The sequence below is a fragment of the Tauraco erythrolophus genome, chromosome 3, assembly GCF_009769465.1.
Source record: "Tauraco erythrolophus isolate bTauEry1 chromosome 3, bTauEry1.pri, whole genome shotgun sequence".
Lineage (NCBI taxonomy): Eukaryota > Metazoa > Chordata > Aves > Musophagiformes > Musophagidae > Tauraco > Tauraco erythrolophus.
In genome coordinates, this window is record NC_141467.1 from 36,489,331 (window position 1) to 36,498,001 (window position 8,671).

Below are 8,671 nucleotides of genomic sequence, written 5' to 3' on the forward strand. Positions count from 1 at the left end.
TTCAGCCCTCCGGTGCAGGCACCCTCCCCGCCCGTCTCTTCGGAGCGGTTTCCCAGAGATGCCGCCGGCCCCAGGGAGCACCGCTCTGCGGCCGCTCCCGCCTCCCCCGCCAGCCGCTCTAGACACGGCGGTCCCTCAGCGCCGCCCTCACCCGCTGCCTCCCGGCGCCTGCTTCAGCGGAGCGCCCGGGCTCGGCGCCTACTCCCGCCGCAGCGCCCTGAGGCGAGCCGGTAGGAACGGCCAGCCCGCAGCGCCGGCCCGCCCCCCTCCCGCCGTCACTTCCGCTGCTCCACCGCGGCCAACAGGCACTCGGGGTCCGACAGCGGGCCCGGCGCCACGCCCCCGCTCTCGGGCAAGTGGCCAATAGGCAGGAAGCCGCCCGCCTCAACCAATAGGGAGCCAGCGCCCTTCCCTCCCTCCCTCCCTCCTTCCCCGGGCGTGGCCCCGCCCACCGGCGGCGTTCTGGCGCCCCCTGGCGGGCCGGGCGGCGCCACCGCCGGTGAGATAACGGGCGGTACCGGCCGCGCGCGCCCCCGCCGCGGTGTGCGACCTCCGGGGCTTGGAAAAGGGGCGGGAAACACACTCGGCAACGGTTTTCATTTAAATGCAAATATTTATTTCAAAGTGTCTTAACTTTGCGCTTCCGACTGGTAATAAATGTAAAATATAATTTAAGAAATACACTTGAAAGTTCCTTCTAAAAGCAGACTGAGAAAACAGTACAAAAACATAACGGGAAAGTGCACCGGTTTTAACAACATTCCAAAAGACCAAACCCACGTTTCACTGCCTGTTTGTAATACATAGAATCATCGTAGAATCACAGAATGGTTAGGGTTGGAAGGGACCTCAAAGATCATCCAGTTCCAACCCCCCTGCCGCGGGCAGGGAAAACATCAGGACACCTCTTCTATAGGAAGAAGCGCCGTCCATACCGGTTCGGTTACACACTACCAAATGATTTCCATGGACTCGTTTTGCATTGGCAGGAGTCGCTGGGTTGACTTCCCCAGGGGGCGGCCGTGCCTAAACACAACGCTCCACGCATGGACAGGGATGTGTTCAGACAACGCTTGGGCTGTCGTGGTTTTCTCCCCAGAAACGTGCCCTTAATTTGTGGGATCACACAATACCAGTCAGGCCAAAACTGCTGGCAGATCTCCGTGAACCTTTTTTTTCATCTCGTCCTCCACCATGTATCCTTAGGAGGAGCAGGAATGGCACTTTTAATACGGGATTATTAGCGGAGTTTGATGGCAGACTATCCGCCGTTTCAAGATGAACGACATTGTTTGTCCTGGTATTACTCATGGGCGTTTCTCTAACAGTCAGAGGCCTTTACATGGAGTCGCATGAAAACGCCTGATAATTATTTGTGGTTCTAATCTCAAATTCTGAAACGGACTAACTGAAAAACACAGCACTATACATGTCGTGTAACGCTTCCATACCCTTCTCGTAAAAAAAAAAAAAAAAAAAAAATTAAAAGTGCAATTGCACAGTGAAAGAATAAACATATGCAGAAAAAAACGAGGGAAGGAAAAAAGGAGAAAATGGGTTCCTTGATGTTTTGAAAGAGAGACCAGGTCTAAACACAAAAGGATTTGGCAGTATATATACCTGCAGAACTAAACTGTTTGTGGTAGCTTAGAGTTACTTGGCAGAGCAGCCTCCTGAAGAGGAGGTGTTTCACCAGCAAAGTGATCTTGTGTCTGGTTGTAATCAGTGAGTACCTCTGTCTTACTAAGGAGGGCAGGAGGGAGATGGGGGATTGCACTTCTGCCTGACACTGTTCTTTTGGCAAGACTTTTGAAGTGTGCCGAAAGTGGAAATAAAGCTACAGATGCAGAAAACAGAAAGGCTGGAGGCCACAATGTACCATCCTATAAAATCACTAAGGTAGAAAAGCTAGAGGAAGAAAAAGGAAGCTTTTTTGATGGACACAACTTCTTTTAAGGAAGAAAGTGTTCTTTGGTTTTGTTAAGCTATGTAGGGCAGAAGGGATGTGAGGAAAGACTCTTTCAGAAGAAGGAAGTTTATTGACTTTGTAGTAGAGGAAGGATCTTTTTGGCTATGATAAAAGTAGAAAGAAAACTAACACTGTTACTGAGAATTAGGATAACTTTTGCCTTTTTGGAGATCTTTCTGAGAAAGACAAAATTAAAAAAAAAAAAACACGCAACAGTTGATGCTTGCCTCTCCTTATCTCACATTTTAAATGAACACAGGGAGGATACAGACAGTCTGAAAAAAAAAATAAAGAAGTTCAGAAGGGAGAGTAGTGGGATAAGGAAGGGAGAGGCCAAGGTGTGACCTAAGAAGTGGCAGAACAGCGGTGTAATTCCGATGACACCCTCCTGTGCAAAATGGGGGGCTCTAGACCAGAACTTCACCTGATTTTTTTTAACATAGCCTTTTAATTCGTTAAATACAATTACTGAGATAGCTAAGCAGCTGATGTTCTTTCCATTACCTTCTGCCACTTTTTTGCAGTAGTCACTGCAATACCATAATTCTACCAATGCAAATGTGAAACTGAAAGTTTCGGCTGTTGTACAGCTGTCCCTGGAGCCCTGTTGCATCAAGGAAATCCTGAGAAAGGTCAGACTGCACAGTCAGAGCACCAGCTGCATGACTGAGCTACAATCACCAATAGCAGGAGAGTTAATGCAGACACTGAATTTGCCGGAGTTTCAAAGACTAACCCCACGAAAGAAACAGGAGCACTTCGTGCCTCCTAGAATAATGTTTTCAGTTTGACTGAGAAATACAACTTAGCATTTAATTACCTCAATCCTTGTTTTCAAGACATTATTTTCAGCCTGAAAAGTTACAAATACAGTTCTATGGAAAAAATTAGGACATGATTTCAGAGCACAGTTATTAGCAATGGGTGGAGAATTAACACTGTCGTCAGAGAGTAATTACACCTTGACAGCGATATATCAATCATGGTGATCTTTTTTCTCCACAAAATTTGTTTTAACAATCTTTTTTCCACTTTCCCTCCAACCTCCGCCCAAAGAAAGTCTTTGCCTAAGCACAGGTAAGTGCTTGGATCTCTGTACGTTTGTTGTTTGTTTTTTGTTTGTGTTTTTTTTTTTTTTATAAAGTACTTTGTGTTTTCAGTTTATTTTTCAGCCTGCCACTGATGATTTTGTTCAGAAGCATTTCTGATAGCATGATAGGGAAATGTATTTATAATGACAAGAATATACGCCACGTGTATTCAAACACAACAATGGTTTATTTGTCAGGGTGGTAACGTCTCTGAACATAAGCTACCAGAAGCTCTCTTGTATGAATCTCCTTCAGCTAGATAAAGACCTTGTGACTACAACCTGAGCATGGCCACCTGCAGAATCTCTTTGCTCACTACACGTTACAGAACTCTGCTTCAGTTGCGACACATGATTTCACATAAGACTTTGCAAAATTCATAAGAGAGGAAGAAATTCCAGGGAAAGAAACTTCTTTTCTAGTGAGAAATTTTCTACAATCTGGTTTAGGTTCAGGGTTTTTACCTCAACATAATCAGAAAAGTCTTTCCATTTTGAACATTAGCACTAAGACAGTAGAGAGAAAGAGAGGAGGAGAGCAGAAAGAAAAGACAGGAAAATAGAACAATGGCTCTATACCTCCATCTTTCTGAGATTGGGTTTTTTAGTTACATGACACTCTGATGAAAGAAAATGAGTACATTAACTTTTTCCCACTACCTAAGGCAATGCATGTATTCATGGGTAGGGAAAATGGTGTCTTTTAGCTCTTTCAATTAAAACATCACACATTGTTACAACAAATTAATGGCTTTTCTGAAATAACTACAGGGGTGAGGCTGTCCTACTTAAGTTCCAATATGGCTTCAACACAACCAGTTAAGAAAGGCTTCTAGGCAGCAGCAGCTGATCTTATCCCACAGAATATTCCTTGCCTCAGGCTTCTTGCCTTCCACTTAAGTATTTTAAGCACTAAGAATTTTCAGAAGAATTGCACATGCCCTGTTGATCTCAATACCATATCAAAGGATCAGCATGTAATGTCTTACAGACCTGGCTGATGCACAAATGCCAGACCTCCCTACGCCATCCAGAGGAGATTCAGTTCTAAGGACTTTAAGAATACATCACTGTGTTCTAATGAAGGGTGATTAAATCATAGAGATATAGGTCACATTACCATATTACAATCAAGGAGGAGGAAGCCAGTCTTTCCTACAGAGAATTTAGGTTCAGCCCCTTAATCTTTCATTTCACTAGCTAAATCTCCAAACTGAGGACTGACTGAAACCAGCTTACCCCTTGCACACTGTTGCCCTCACTTCAGATTTTTAAAACAAAGCTCTACTTTGGTATCCAAAGAGTCTAAAGCAAATATAAATTGTTGAAAGTGTTATCTACGGTGGAGGTCTGCCCCAGTTTCAGCCACTGCATACCAGCAAACCTTAGAAGCGGCAGGAAATTTTTTGCTGTGCAAGTTTACCCCTAGCTCAAATCAGGTTGTTTTTTCAGGAAAACTAGTGGCTTACAATGGTGTACTTCTGCTGGACTAGCATTTGTGTGGTGCTCAGCAACTCTCTGCTGATAGCTAAAATCAACTGACATTCTCAGTAAAGACACGACCTAAATCAACAGCTTTAGCATTGATAATAGTCTGGGCTGGCTGTGGACCAAGTAACATCTCAGAGGGAGACACATTCTCAGAACTCTTAGAACTGCTCACCTTCCATGCCGAAAAATACCCTTCCCGAACACCAGAATTCATGAGTTCCTTCTGTCTCAGCCTCTGGAGAGTTTACGGCTGAAGAAGTTTGAATGCTATCATTGGTCAGGTGTTAGGGGCATGTACTGGAAAAAGAAAGGCATTCTTTCCAGCCTGAATGCTCCAAGTTCGTATCAGGCAAGCGTTTGACTACGTATTTCTTCTACAAGAATATTTTTTTTATCGTTGCTACAATAAATGCATTGGGAGGCTCCTAAAACAGACTTTAGGGGTGCACTTGAGGGATACAAATACCAGCTCACTAAGGATAAAAGCTAAACACCAGTGACTGCAAACATCTTAAACCCTACTTCTCAGTGCTAGTTTTTAAAATAATACCAAAGCAACAACAAGCACTAAGAAAATATAACCATTTAAAATACCTGCTCTGTCTTTCATGCTATTTACTGATCAGTGTCAGGGGATCATTAATGTCTACATACAAAAAGGTTTTATAAGATTAAATCAGTGGCAATTTAACAGGGTACAATGCAATGTCAGATTTCAGTCCAGACCCAACCATGGAGAGAGGACGAAGGAATATCTGTACCTTAAAAGCAGATAGCAAGAGATTCTTTTTTAGTGTTTATTTCTTCTGTTCTTTCCAATGGTGCGATATACCAAGTACTTAGAAGGAACTGGTCTTTGTTTACTATGAACAGTGGTTACCATTGTCCAAAAAGACGATAAGCTGCTAATCTCTTCATAAGTGCAGTTCTTAGGAGACTGCTGCATGTGTGTGTTGACTTAGACCAGAAAGACTTCCACAAATACCACATTTTTTCATGCGAGATCTGGAATAACAACTCAGCCACAAATTACATGGGCCAAATTCAAACACGATGCACAGGACAAGAGTAAGTTGCCATGTATTTTTCTTGGATTCAGACTTTATGGAACGATAAAGAAGCAAACCTGACTGCATTTATACAGGAGGGAATCAGAAGGTCACATGTCATTTTAAGTTACACATTCATCCATCGTCCTAGAAGAAGGCCATTACATCTTTTATATCAGATTAGATTCTCTTATATCAGATTAGATTCTCTTACATGCAGAAGCTTCATCTACTTTATAACATCAACTGAGTAAAATATGACTGGTTTTGTTGGGAACATGAGAAAAATCATCCCAACTGAAATAAACCAGGAAAGCCTTAGAGTAGATGTAGTTATGTCAACAAAATAGCCTTTATTCAGTGAAGGAGAGATCTGTAGAGAACTTTTATTGTTAACATAAGCTGCTTTCACGCCAAACAGAGAAATCTGGCTAGTACAGTTCTCCCACTGTAGTCATGCCAGTAAATATTTCTAAATACAGACAAGGCATTCAGTGGCACAGTCCTCTACAGTGTTGGCCCTGGTGGGACAACTTACATCCGTGCAAAATGGCACCAGCATGTCCAGATGAGGATAATAGTGTTTTACAGTCATGTTGCATCAATGTAAATGACAAGAGAAAGTGCAAGGTCATGCAAAACCAGGCCCAGATACTCTCATTCAGAGGGGCATGACAGCGAGCCCAAGCGTGGAATTAAACGAGCAGCTTTTCAGCAGTCATGCTGACGTGTCCTCCACTTGCCCCAAGCCATGTATTCCCACACTACCCTGTCTCCACACTATCCAGGCAGCTGCACAAGGAGCTGGACTGGAGAATATCACACGGTTCGTAGCACAACCCTACCAGCAGCTGTGCAGCTGCAGCAGAGCGTCTGACACCAGGATGTAAGCAATGCCACTGCTACACACCAAGCAAAGGACTATGAGAGCAACTCTGTGAGAGTCCAAAAGAACTGCTGCTCTTATTTTTGAAGACAGTGAATCAACGAGACAAAGGTTGTGCAGCACTGCTGATTTATGGCAGTCTCACTGTACATAAGTACCCAGTTTTCTTGCCCCAATGTAATTTTGCGATTGAGCTTGAATTTGTGTGACGTAAACAGCGGTGTACCAGAGAGCGGTGTACATTGCTCCATTGCGGTCTCACTTCAGCACTGGGTCTGATGTTGCACCCACTGGCAGGAGTATTAAGGCGAGGATATCAAGACTGTCTCAAATAAGAGGCAGCCTGTAGCCAAGAGGGAGCTGATTTACACCAGACACACACAAAAAAAAAGATGTTCTCATGGCTTGGGTACAGTCAGCTGGATTATGGCAGATTTACCTTGAGCTACAGTGAGACATTATCGCACCTCTTTACTGTCCACTCTTGCCTTTCTGCTGGGAATACTGCCTCCTCCAGGACAGTCATCAAAAGGTACGTGTGCTGTCTCAAACGTTTTTGTGTAAAGTGCAGCATTTCAGATGAAACCACTGTTCACAAGCACCTAACTGACATGTAGAGAAAGTATATCTTTACATCTGCCAACTCTAACATGTAGGCAGTAATTTCTATCAGAGAAAACAGACAGTCTTGGAGAAGAGCAGTCTCCCAGGTGCAGAATCATTCCCCTACCTGAAAACTACACTTATTCCACCTATTTATAGCATTCGGGAGAAGTTTATAACACTTTTTTGGCATGTAAAGCCATGCTCTTAGTGATTAATAGATACAGAAATGAAGACATTGCAATTATTTATAACATTTTGAAAAAGAAAACATTCATTATAGGGCTTCTTTCAAAAAGCATATATACATCTAAGCTTTTTTTAAAATGATGTGATTTTTATATAGGTGAAATTGATATAAAGTTGAAATAGTGCAATTTTAAAACAAAAGTTAGTGCAGGAGTCAAACTACAACAACAACAAAAACCAAAACAGAAGTTGTAGATTTATTTTTCTTTTTTTTGGTGGAAATACATTACTGCCTGGTTTCAAAGGAAAGCATATGGATCTGTTTTCAAAAGCACCAAAGTGCACCAAAGTGCTTTTGAAAGGTATACATCCTCCAGTTAGCTCTTGGGGATATTAAGATTGTCTTTTGGGAATGAAACTAGGATGCTTTCGAAAATAACATATCTAATCTTAGTGTGGGATTTGGTTTTGATGTCAGGTGACAATGCCTAACAAGCTGCTTTCAGTCAGAGGCACCATCAAAAAAAAAGTGCAATTGCTTTGTTAATGTTACAAGTAACAGCAAGGAAAATATTGGAGAAGTATTTTCTTCTCACGTAGATTTAACAGCCCTTTGTAACTCATGTATAGGAGTGGATAACATCCCATTGTTCAGTCTTTCAAACAGCAACATGAGAGGCTGATGGCTTTAAAATGGAAAAACATGGCTACTAAAACATTCATATTATCAAGGAAAATTAGGAAGATCTTCAGTTAGAGGTGAAATAATTTCTAATGCATTTTATGAAAGCAATTTGTTTTAATTAATGCTATCTTTTTAAATTAATTTGTGATGGGAAGCCCTTGCTTGTTGCCATTAATTTAATGTTGAGATAAAGGAATAGCTGATGCTGCTTTTTAGAGTAACAAAAACCTAAAAATGCTAAAACTCCTAAGTTAAACTGGTCACACTGAAGACCATAAACATTTTCTCTTTGCACAGAGGCATCACATCAGCTTGAGAAAAACAAACAAACAAACAAAAAAGCAGGAAACAGAAATAGCTAGACCTTGGTAATCAACTGTAGACAAGAGAGGAAAGATAAAGACAAATTAGCAGGTATACCTGTGCAGTGAGTAATGATTACTTTTCTGTGCCTGAGGTTTTATCTTTCTTTCTTTCTTTCCAAAGATCACTAAGAGAAAGGCAATGGGGTTGGGGTGGAGGGGTGTGGGGGGCGGGGGGGGTTGTGTCTGTGTCTGTTTTTTCTCACAGATGCACACACACAAACACACACACACACTCTCCAAATCTTTCCACTGACTTCTAATTTTTGTAACTCATTTGACCCAACTGGAAGAGAATCTACAACTTCTTGCTTTTAACGTTATAAATATTCCTAACGTTATAAAAT